This window comes from Mastomys coucha, unplaced genomic scaffold (assembly GCF_008632895.1).
Source record: "Mastomys coucha isolate ucsf_1 unplaced genomic scaffold, UCSF_Mcou_1 pScaffold15, whole genome shotgun sequence".
NCBI classification, from domain to species: Eukaryota; Metazoa; Chordata; class Mammalia; order Rodentia; family Muridae; genus Mastomys; species Mastomys coucha.
Window position 1 is genome coordinate 102008569 of NW_022196897.1, and position 13265 is coordinate 102021833.

Below are 13265 nucleotides of genomic sequence, written 5' to 3' on the forward strand. Positions count from 1 at the left end.
CTCACTCTTAGCTCTTACCATGACTTTTCCCTCACTTTCTTCAGATATTTGTTAAAATATCACCTTAACAGGAACCCATGTTTCTAAAAACAAGCTCTCACCCACATACCTATAAACAATCTTAATGAAACTTACATGCACACATGCATGCACACACAGACACACACACACACACACACACACACACACACACACACACACACACGTACGCGCACATACTATGGAAGGAGGGAAGGGAGCCAAGTGGGAAGTGGGAGGACATTCTCCAGAATGGGAGAGATGAGAGAGGAGCGGAGGTAGGTATGACCAAAACATATTATGTGTATTAAAATGTCATAATGAAATCTACTGTCACGTATAACTAATATATGCTGTTAGAATATCTCTTTAGCACAGTGGCCTTTCTTGACACCCACATGAGCTCCAGATTCAGTGATTTTCTATCCACTTACCTTGTAGTTTTTCACCTTATTAGTTTTCTTTCATTTTTTTTAACAGGTTATTATGTAGCCCTGGCTATTCTGGCGTTTACTCTGTAGACCAGGCTGACCTTGAACTCACAGAGATCTGCCTGCCTCTGTCTCCAGAGTTCTGAGATTAAAGGTGTGTACCACTATACTCTACCCATCATCCATTAGTTCTTTAGTTGCTTACTTATGACCAACTTGTGTGCAGTTTCTCCAATTAGAATGTAAGCCTCAGCCACCGTGGACCTAGTCACTGCCCATGCTCCCTGCAAAGCTTCCCAGGAGTGCAGCTGGTTTCAAAACTATGTGCTGAATGAAAAAATGAACCAAAGAAAAAAAATGAGTAAATGAAACTATTAATACTGAAGTTCAAAAGTAGTTAGTAATAAAACCAAGGGCAGACTGTGGCCAGGATATGTGTGTGTGTGTGTGTGTGTGTGTGTGTGTGTGTGTGTGCGCATGTGTGTGTGTGTATGAAATACATTAAAATACATACATACAAATAATAGAAGCTTTACACAATTAAAATCATATATCCTTTAATAATAAACTGACTCACTTGAGGACAAGGATTTGTTCTCTTTAACTAGTATTTACAGCTATGGCTGAGCGTGAAAAGACTAAGTGAAGTCAGGAGCCCTCAGGAGCCCCCAGGAGTTACAGAGAATAAATAATTAAGGAGCTTTGGCCTTTGAGTGCAGCCTTTCCTGAGGGGTAAACCAGGTAAGCAATGTTTTTACCAACTAACATCTAATTGAGGCTCACTCCGTTGGCTAGTAGCTCCCTTTCATGGTCTCCTAACACTGGAGCACAAACTGCCCTTTCATGATAGTCTCAGAGCTGTGACTTATCCTCACTGAATCAACCATCAGCCCTCACAGCCTCCAAATGGGGAGGTCAGAGGTCACTGAGTTTCTGGCTCCTGACCCAACTCTGTGCTAGGACAACCTGAGGTGTTTTTTTGTTGTGTTTGTTGGTTGGTTGGTTTGTATCCTGGTTGGCTGGCCTCAGTCATGTTGAACTTGCTGGGTAGCTGAAGACAAACTTGAAATTTTAAGTATATATATTTAGTATGTGTGTATGTCCGTGTGCATGTGTATGTATGTGTGTGTGTTTATGTGTGTGTATGTTTGTGTGTGTATATGTATATATGTATGTGTATATGTTTATGGGTGGGTATGTGTTTTTGTGTGTGCCCTATCAAGTGTCTAAGAGGTCAGAGAACAACTTTCCTTTAGGAGTTGCTTCTCTCCTTCTACTGTGGGTCTCAAGGATCAGACTGATGTCATCAGGCTAGCTCTGGGCAAGCACCTAACCACCCCTACCAATCCCATCCCCACTAGCCCCTCCCCCTCCCCAGACATCTCTTGGACTCTGGCCTTGAATTCCTGATCCTCTTGCCTACCTTTACTTCCTGACTGCTGAAATTACAGGTAAGCCCCACCATACCCAATCTTATTCTGCTTGCATGCCAGGGAAGCCCTCAGTGGACTGGGTGATATCCCCAGACAAAGGTAAAAATGCTCCTGACCTGGTTTATTCACCAGCTTAGAAAGAACTGTAACAGAATAAAAAGAAGTCCATCAGAATCTCGAGGTGGAGACCTTGCAGAGACAGTTTCTTCCGCTGTCTTCTTTTACACACCCTCCTGACTGCTTAATAGTTGGGAAATTATTGACTTTGCTTGTTCCTCTTATTTGTGTGTTTCCCAGACGCTAAGACTAGTGTGCATGAGCCTGAAACAGGAGATAGAGAAGACAAACACGAGCCATGCCTACAAGACTGGATACAGAACCACCTATAAAGATCTTCTAGCTAAGGCCAGCTCAGTCAGAATCGCAGGGTGGGACCTGTGGCATCGGCGCTTACTGATGATCTGTGGCAGGTTTTCAGATAGCAGGACTGAGGAACCCTAATCTAGAGGAAAAGAATATCAAGAAACTATATTTGTCTTCTTAATCTTAATATTACACTACCCAATAGTTAACTTGGAGATGCCCCAGCCATTGTTGAAGGGTTTTATTTGTTTTAGCTGTTGCTTTCTAGTTGTTGGGGGTAAAGTGTCACAGTGTAGCTCAGGCTGACCTTGAAATTTCTACATAGCCCAGGTTGGCCTCTAACCCATAATCTTACTCCATTATCCTCCCAAGTTCTGGTGTGACAGGTAAGTGTCACTAAGTCCTGATCTACTGAGAGCTTAGTAGTTTAGGATTCAGTGCTAGAGAGATAAATCATCTGGCTTTGAAAGGCTGAGTAAGAGCCCAAGTCTCACCACAGTAAAATCTTCTCATTCACGACCCCTGATTCCCTAACAGCCTCCAGAGACCTCATAGTCTTTCTCAACCTCTTGGCCACTCTGAAGCCCCTGTTGTAAATCCCACACAGGAACTAGTTTCAGTTTCAGTTTCAGTTTAATGGCGGATCAGAGAAGTTGTCAAAAGAGTCACAGGGAAATGGTTAACAGCACAGATCTCCAAGTTCCTCTTGCAGATTCCACCCAAGACTCAGGCAGCACGTTGCAGTATGTGAGGATAAATGGGGTTATAGATGATTCATATGTTCTGTACATTTGGCCAAAACTCCCAAAATATTTAAAATCAGGTGATGGCCCAGTGGGTAAGGGCACTTTCCATCAACCATGATGGCCTGAGTTTGACCCCAAGCCCCACATGGTGGAAGGTGAGAAGCCATCCCTGAACGTTGTCCTCTGATCTCCACACATGTGCTGTGGCATGTGTGAATACCCACACACACAATAAGCAAATATGATTTTTAAAAATTAAGTAAAATATTATTTAGAAATGATATTTTATCCCACTTAACTAATTTCTACAGATGATTCTTTAGATGTGAAGCCATAAATATTGTCTATAGTAGGTCAGATAAAAATAGTACTGGCTCGACAGGCTATGTGGCTTTCACTGCTACCACTCAACTTCTCATTGTGGTATGGATGTAGCTACTGAACACACACTCCTCTCTCTCTCCTTCTCTCTCTCCTTCTCTCTTTCCTTCTCTCTCTCTCTCTCTCTCTCTCTCTCTCTCTCTCTCTCTCTCTCTCTCCTTCCCTCCATTCCACCCTCCGTCTCTTTCTCTCTCTCAGAAAAACACAGGTCCAATGTGGAATACATAAACATGAAAAGCTGACTCCAGTAATTTTAAGAGCCAATTAAAAGTATACGCCACTCCTTTGGCAACCCACAAACATCCTATACACAAAGTTCCTATAGACATAATCCCTTCCACCTGCAAGAATGAGCACAAAGCTGCATGTAACTTCTGTAACCAAGTCAAAGCTTAGTATCTCTACATGGTTGATCCTCTTTTTTGGTCCAGAAATAATTTCAGACTTTATTTTTATATATTTATATAATTTTGCTTTATTTATTCACCTGACAGTTCTCACTATACAGCTCAGGTTTGTGGTCTTCCTGTGATTACAGGCATGTACCACTACACCTGGCTCAGAGACAGCATCTTCTAAACTTGGAAGTTTCTCTGAGGAAACAGGCTACCTTCTTCCAAAATACAAAATACTGAAAAATACAAAGATAAAAACTATTCATTTCTTGCCCTCTCAGTAGAGAACCTGGATTGGTCATTCTTTCAATGTTTAAGTTCTATGAAATGTTCCCTGACTTCTTCTCATGGCCTCGGGTAAGGTACAATATTCCTATATGCTTTTCAATGCCTATGTCTGATGTAGGTACTGAGGAGAAAGTTATTTCCTAGTTTTAGCAACCCCTGCATATTGACGAAAGTTTGTATAGCCAAGGATTGTCTTTGGGGTTGAGTAATTACATGCCATTGTTGGCAAGGCTTTAGGTATCTTTCACAATAAAGTGCCTCTCAAAAATTCAGTAGATTCCTAGTGTTTGCTTCTGGTCGATTCTCTGCATTAGTAACCACAGTTAAAGATCTTGTCTAGACACAGTCTTTGAGGCTAAGAATTCTTGTTGCCCTCCTGCTAGACCCTGCACTCTTCCAAATCCCTCAGTATTTAACTCACACAATCAGGGCTTTGTGATGGGAAGCTCTGGTTTTATCAGTCTTAAGAGTACCACTTACCCACCTTTGCTTGTCCTAACTTGGACTACCAAACACTTCTTTATCCCTGCAAGACTTCAAAGAACGGGATTCCATTCATTTGGGCCAAAGGTCATACACACTTGGGAAGGACCTTCCTCAACAAAATCATACTTTCTCCCCTTTTTGATTACAGGTTAGTTATCTAGCTTAAGTTTGCATTTCATTGTAGGATTTTCTTTTCCTAACAGCCATTAAATTAAGCCAACACACATAAATACCTTAAATGTTTCTTTCCATTCTTCACACCACTGCAACCTTAGTCAACTCATGATCTGTAGACAAAGATAGATTAACTGATTGCTTAAGTGTTTGTTATGTCTGATGCTCCTAGTTTAAGGGAGCTAGGTCGTCAAGCTCCATCGTGACCTACCATTTTAAGTTTTTCATCTGTTTCCATTTTTTTTAAGATTTATTTATTGTTATATATAAATACACTGTAGCTGTCTTCAGACACACCACAAGAGGATGGCAGATCTCTTTACGGATAGTTGTGAGCCACCATGTGGTTGCTGGGATTTGAACTCAGGACCTTTGGGAGAGCAGTCATTGCTCTTAACCACTTAGCCATCTCACCAGTACCCCTGTTTCCATTTTTTAAAACCCAAATTATCTGTCTGTCAGATATGCTGTCAGCTACAGTTCATTAAAAACTAACCATAGATATGATTTGGGTGTAGGTCAAGTGATCCCTCAAAAGTCCATTGTGATTGGAATTGTGGTCCCCAGGGTGGCTGTACTAGAAGGTGATGTGTATTTTCAAAGAGGTGTGGCCTAGTCAGAGGAAGGAGTAGCTCACCAAGGAGCCTAAGCTCAGCCGTTTGTACTCAGACTAAACTATCTCCCAGACTCCAAGCTCCATAAGTCTCTTCTTGTTAATAAGTAAAAAAGTAACAGGTGTTGGGTGTTATTGTTGCTGGTGTGTGTGTGTGTATGTGTCTGTGTGTATGTGTCTCTGTGTGTGTGTGTATGTGTGTGTGTGTGTGTTACATGTGTGTGGTCCTCTGTGCCTCCTCCTGCATGTGGAGATCAGAGGACAGCTTTGTGGAATTGGTTCTCTCCTTTGACCTTTATATGGGCTCTGGAAATTCAACTTAAGTCTTCAAGCTTGCAGAACAAGCTGTTGAGCCATTTCTCTGGCCTATGTCAGGTCTTTGCAGTGGCTACAAGAAAAGTCACATATGTATTAACACCATATTTTAAACAAACAAAAATATAGTTCTGTACAAGGAATGCAGATGTGAACAGTGACATTGGCTTAAGGTCAGCCAGTCCTTAATCAGCACCCTTGTGGTTCCTTTGGCCTCCTCTTCATGCTCAGAAGGTAATGCTACCCACCTTCACACCACAGGCAAAGGTCGAAGCCACTAAAGTCACTCAAAGCACTTCCTACCTGTTAAGGAGAGTCTCTCTCAAACTACCCCTGTAGACGGCTGCTTACAGTTCCCTGGCCAGAAGTGACTCTCAAGCCAGCCTGCCTACAGCTTTGGGATGGGAGGCTCTCTGCTGGGGTGGAGGGGGGAGGGGGTTGGATGGAGAAGTCCTGTTAGCAAAAAATAATATCTGTGGGAATTCTATCAATAGTACCACCCACAGTACTGTTCCCAACAGAGGCGATGGAAATCTAAGTGGAATTTTTTTTAATTAAAATAAAAATAAAGCCTTCTAAACCTTTTCTCATGATGCCACCAATCATACAATGCACTGGGTGGAGTTGGGGGGGGGGGGTGCAATAAAACTCCAGAAACAAGCAAAATCGGTTTTCCCTTGCTGTTTGACAAACAAACAAAAAACAGAAACAGAAACACCCTACCAATTTTTTTATGGTCTGAAGACCTGTAATTCCAGAGACTTTCTTTAACACCAGGACTCCCAAAGATTAAACTAAAGCCGGGAAGAATTCATTTATGGCTAAGGCATATAATTGATAAGAGTCGAGGATCTCATGATGAGGCCTGAGAATGCCTGTTTCCTTGAGGCTGCCATGGCACTAAGAACTCCAAAGGGCTGCCCTCTGGTCCTTGCCTTGGTTTCTTCCAAATTCAGAGACCAACAGGCATGTGAAATCTTTCTTTTGCTACAAACCTCTGATTTAATATGAATGTGAGTAGGTTAGGCTTACTCTAATCTCCCCATACGCTGGCAAGTTTTATGTCAATTTGACAGAAGCTAGAGTCAGTTTTGGAAGAGGGAACCTCAGTTGAGAAAATGACTCCAATGAACTGGCTTGTGCACAAGCCAGTGACCTTCCTACAGCTGAGGGCTGATTATGCTAGACCCCGCCTTACCACATATAACCACGCCTCTCTCCAACCTCCTGCTAATAGCCACTCCTCTCTATAAGTTCCTGTTACACCGGAAGTCCCGCCTCCAGAGACTGAAGATAAAGCTGCTGATTGGGCCAAGTTGTTGACAGACTTGGGGGAGGGGTTTTGCTTTACCTATCTACCTGTTTGCTTGTAACAAAGAGAATTCAATTAATGATGGTGGACTGAAAGCACACCATGTGTCGGTCTAATTTTTTCAAACCCCTTCTCGCATTTCTGGTACCCTTAAATTTTCAGGCCCTGACTCCCATTCCAGATGACCCATTCCTATATGTGGCTGCAGGCAGCTACACAAGCCTGTGATGCATTTTCTTGATTGATGATTTATAGAGGGCCCAGACCACTGTCTTAGTCAGGGTTTCTATTCCTGCACAAACATCATGACCAAGAAGCAAGTTGGGAGGAAAGGGTTTATTGAGCTTATGTCTACATTGCTGTTGATCACCAGAGGAAGTCAGGACTGGAACTCAAGCAGGTCAGGAAGCAGGAGCTGACACAGAGGCCATGGAGAGATGTTTCGTACTGGCTTGCTTCTCCTGGCTTGCTCAGCCTGCTCTCTTATAGAACCCAAGACCTCCAGCCCAGGGATGGCACCACCCACAAGGGGCCCTACCCCCTCGATCACTAATTGAGAAAATGCCCCACAGCTGGATCTCATGGAGGCACTTCCCCAACTGAAGCTCCCTTCTCTGTGATAACTCCAGCCTGTGTCAAGTTGACACACAAAACCAGCCAGTACAACCACTATGGGTGGTATCACCCCAGGCAGGTGGTCCTGGGTGGTGTAAGAAAGCAGGCTAAACAAACTGTGAGAAGCAAGCCAGTAAGCAGTGATCCTCCATAGATAGTGCCCTCATCTTCTCCTCAGATTTGAACCTGGCTTTCCTCAGGGATGGACTGTGACTAAACGTCTAAGATGTAATAAATCCTTTTCCTCCCCAAACTGCTTTTTGTCAGGGTGTTTTATCAGAGCACTAGAAACCCTAGTGAAGATACCCTATGTTATAGTTTACTGATTGGCCATAGCTATGTCTCCAAATTTTCTTTTGCTGTGTAAAGAACTAGATGTACTGGAGCAATGCTAGTGGGCAAAGGTCACAAAGACATTTTGGAATTCTGTCTGTCCTGAAAGCTGCCACCCCCAGCTAAAATCTGAAATCACATTGATTAGAGATAATTATATCATTTTATCTAATTTTAAGATAATCAAATTTGTTTCCCAAGAAAGTATCTATTTTAGAAAATTGTAAAAAGAAAGCCGAAGAAGAAATGAAATAAAAATATTTCTGTAAGTAAACATTTTAAGATCAAAACTTTAAAGAATAAAAGTTTTATATATAGTGGGGCATAGTAGCACACACGTTTAATTCCAGCACTCAAGAGGAAAAGGGAGGCAGATCTCTGTGGGTTCTAGGCCAGCCTGGTCTACATAGAGAGATTCTGTCTTTAAAAAATTATTTTGTTACACAGCATGCCACCTGTTTTGAGTAATGAATATAGTGTGTTAGCAATGCATGGTAGTGAACACCTGTAATGTCAGCACTCATGAAACACAGGCAAGTGTCAGAAGTTCAAGGATGTCCATTAGTGCTGCTGCAAAACAACTTGTGCTAACTTGAAACATTCCCACTCAGAGGAGCTGCTTAAGATTCAGGAAACTTAGCCAGGCAGTATTGGCATACACCTTTAATCCCAGAACTTGGGAGGCAGAGGCAGGTGGATTTCTGAGTTTAAGGCCAGCCTGGTCTACAGCATGAGTTCCAGGACAGCCAAGGCTACACAGAGAAACCCTGTCTCGAAAAAAACCAAAAAACAAAAACAAAAGAAAGAAAAGAAAAGAAAAGGAAGAAAGAAAGGAAGGAAGGAAGGAGGGAAGGAAGGAAGGAAGGAAGGAAGGAAGGACTCAGAAAACTTACTAGGTTCACAAAGTAAACAAAAGTCACAGGTTTCAGGAAGTTCCTGAACCTTACAAGGTTCACAAGTCCTCCCCGTCTGACTCCTGATCCAAAGATTATATAGTCAGTAGCAATTGCTGGCTAGAGAAGAGTCTAAGCGTAACTGACTATAAGCTGCACAGCCTGCCCTAGAGGTGCTTCTTTCATATACCATCATCCAGGCTGGGGTGGGCTTTTCCATGATGGGGCTTCCTTTGACTTGCCTCTCGCCATACTCCTGGAAGTATCCCCAATAAACTCACTGGTTCACTAAGCTGGACTTGGGTGTGAGAGAAAATCATTTCTTTGCTCTCTTCATCAATGCCCTAAATACTTATTCATGTCTCCTCAGGAAAAGTCATTACAACACTTGGTTGTATAGCAAATTTCAAATAGGCCTGGGTACATAAGGCCCTGCCTCAAAGCCTCAAAGGGGAAAAAAGAGCATAGAGGGGGGCATCTTTATCAACAGAAAAAAAATTTTTTTTTACTCCAATTGAATAACTAGAAGAAAAGTATACATCACTGGTCTGCAGGGCCGAGGAAATGGTTGGTAGAAAAAGACACAGCTCAGACGCAGGTGAAAAATCAGAATAGAGAAATCGCTCAATTTTTTAAAAAATGTCTAGAGAACTGATATGGATGTGCTGCACATGGGCTATAACTCCTTTCCCTGAGAGGTGTAGAGATAGTGTAGGGTAAAAGGTCAGAGCCCACTTCCAGGTTTGAAAACCTACCAAATTCCACCAATCCCAAGCCCCCACACATCAATCCCTGAGCACAAACAAACAAAACAAACAAACAAACAAACAAACAAACCCACCAATCCCTAAGCATGAAATCCCACCAGTACCTGAACAGGAAACCCCACCAATCCCTGAACAGGAAAACCCACTAATTCCTGAACTTAAAAACCCACCCGTACCTGGGCTTGTCTGGAAATCTCACCAATCCCTACCCTGGAAATCTCCACTGGAAAACTCTTCCTTTAAGCAAACCTATATAGTGAGCCTATTCAGTTCCTTCTGCTTCTCACCCAGGCAGAGGCAGCCACCCTCTGTGTCTTTCCCAATAAATCTCTTGTGTGAGGTTTGTAGTGTGGTGTGACTTTGTGGTATTCCTTGGCTCCAGATTGCCAGGATACCTTTCCTATCAGAGCTGTAACACTTCCACTGGGGAAGCCTTTGCCCTCAGAGGGGTAAGACACGCATTGGGGACTTCCCCTCAGAGCAGCAACACTTGTACTGGGGAAAACTCTCCCCTCAGAGCTGTAACACTTATAGCTGGAGGATAGTTGGAGCTTGGTGGCTGCCAGCCTAGCTTCAGATACAAGGAGAGACACTGTCTTAAATGAATAAGGCAGAGAATGGTAGAGTAGGACCCCAGATGCTTTTCTTTGGTTTCCTTAAGTATATACACTGTTGGACACACACACACACACACACAAACAAGTAAATACTTTTAAAAGATTATCAGTCATAGGTCATCAGCACAAACAGCCCATAGGCCAGAGACTGGGTTTGGCATAGAAATGAGTTTAAGCAAACATTTATAGCTCGCTATAATGAAAACAGCACACAAAAGAAGCCTCCCACCCAGAGGCAAGCAGAGCACAGTGGCCACATCCCTGAGCCAAGGTCACAGAGGTGAGTCATGGGGAAGCAGACAGTGTAAGAGAGGAGAGGCCAACAGACAATAACAGGCACAATCTTGAAACAGCCAGACGTAAAAACCTAACCCACATCTGAATGCCAGTATGTTTCAAACAGTCCCTAATAGTTCACCTTCCCCAATCCCACAGAATTTACTTCTGCAAAGTCTCTGCCTGCAGTAGAACCTTTGGGAAGCCCCTCTCCCTGCCCTTTGAATTACTAAATTTAACTCAGTTGTGTTCTCTGGGAGTTCCCCTGTGCCTGCACTTCTCTAAGCATTTGCGTCATTTTCCCAACAATAAATCTCCCAAGTTATTCCCACTCTCTACCATGGTTCCCTGTAACTCTCACACCCGCTCATGCCACCCACTCTCTCCCATGGTTCCCTGTAACTCTCACACCCACTCATGCCCACCCACTCTCTCCCATGGTTCTCTGTAACTCTCGCACCTGCTCGTGCCCACCCACTCATGCCCACCCACTCTCTACCATGGTTCTCTGTAAACCTCACACCCACTCATGCCCACCCACTCTCTTCCATGGTTCCCGGTAAACCTCACACCCACTCATGCCCACCCACTCTCTACCATGGTTCCCTGTAAACCTCACACCCACTCATGCCCACCCACTCTCTTCCATGGTTCTCTGTAACTCTCGCACCTGCTCATGCCCACCCACTCATGCCCACCCACTCTCTACCATGGTTCCCTGTAAACCTCACACCCACTCATGCCCACCCACTCTCTACCATGGTTCCCTGTAAACCTCACACCCGCTCATGCCCACCCACTCTCTTCCATGGTTCCCTGTAACTCTCACACCTGCTCATGCCCACCCACTCATGCCCACCCACTCTCTTCCATGGTTCTCTGTAAACCTCACACCCACTCATGCCCACCCACTCTCTTCCATGGTTCCCTGTAAACCTCACACCCACTCATGCCCACCCACTCTCTTCCATGGTTCCCTGTAAACCTCACACCCACTCATGCCCACCCACTCTCTACCATGGTTCCCTGTAAACCTCACACCCACTCATGCCCACCCACTCTCTTCCATGGTTCCCTGTAACTCTCACACCCGCTCATGCCACCCACTCTCTCCCATGGCTCCCTGTAACTCTCATACCCACTCATGCCCACCCACTCTCTTCCATGGTTCTCTGTAAATCTCACACCCACTCATGCCCACCCACTCTCTTCCATGTCTAGCCATGGCTGAAGTCTGAGCATACTTTTTTAATGGCTTTAGCTCCAGCATGTATTACATAATGTGGAGGAAATTTCTGGGCTTTTTATAGTCAGTTGTTAAGCTTCCATCACCAGGAACGTGTTCCTTGAACTAGATGAAAATCTATATATTTCCATATTATATGTGTGTATACATGTGTATATGTATATATAAATATATACTATATTCATATAAAATGTGCATATGTTATAAATATGTAAAAACATACATATAAAATGTGCATATAAAATGTGTATGTATATATCATTTTTTTCTCATAGCTCCAAGGTAATCTTTCTATGAAATCTCCAGAACTACCCATAAGTCTCTCCTCTAACTTTCTCAGGATCACTTTACCTAAGGGTACACTGATCCTGGCAAGTTAGCCTGAGGTTAGTAAACCACTATTGGTTCTGTGGGACTGCACCGTCCAGTCTCAGAAACTCCTTAAATAAATACTGCCTCTGGGATACTGGAATGAAGCAAAACAAGTGGTGGCAACTAGACTTTGGGAGAGAAGCCAGATACCAGGAGAGCACTGACAGGTAACTCAGTTCTCTCAAACAAAGATGAATACCTAGGTGTCTGACTGAAGACCAGCGTTCGGGTTAGACATGCCTTGTTTCCCAGTGGTCTGGTTTTCAGTAACTTTCACCCCAAGCTGTGTAGGGGGGGGAACTTCCAAAGAGGTGGAGCTTATTACATCACAGGAGCATCCCCCCTCAGGAGTAGATTACCACATATGTCAGACCTGCCAGGAATGGATTAGTTAGTTCTACCTTGTTAAGCAGGTTGTTAAAAAAAAAAAAAAAGAGCAAGATCTCCTAGTCTAGTTCATCCTGTAGCTCATCTTGTGACCTCTTACAAGATGTGTCCCTTACACGCCTTTCTGCCATGATGTCATTGCGATGCTATTACCTAACCACGAAGTCCCTGACCAAGGTCTATTAGACAGGGCTGGACAATCTTAGACTTTCAGTTCCCCAAACTGATGAAATGCATCTTCTCCCTGTACAAGTTACACGGCCTTGGTTGTTTTGTTAGAGCAACATGGAGACTGTAGGACAAGAGGGGAACAACTTGGACAGAGGACTGTAGTTTTAGAAACCCAGATCTCTTCCTCAGAAAACTCAAAAAAGTACACAGATTTGATTCTTGTCCTCCAAAAGCTATGGAGCTATTGAAGTGGCTTGCCTAGAAATTTTAAAATCTTTTAAAATCCACCATATATAGATTTTTCTGTCATTAAGACTTGCAGTCACTTTATTAAGCCCAAGGGACTTGGGTCTACTGTGCCTGTGTCTCCGTGGAATGCAAAGTCCATTCTCAGGAACTCCTTAAATAAGTGCAGAGCTAGCTCTTGATTTCACTTGCTTATCTTCTTTTTTTTAACCCACACATTAAAAAGATGACCCCAAAAAATTCACAGAGCCAGTGCATATTTGAATACTAAGCAAGGGTGAGGATTACTGAGTTTTTCAAAAGCTAAGGGAAACAACTGAGCAATGAAGGATGATAGATGTAATCCAATGACGGGCATTTTGAGAGATGAACGCAAAAAAAAAAAAA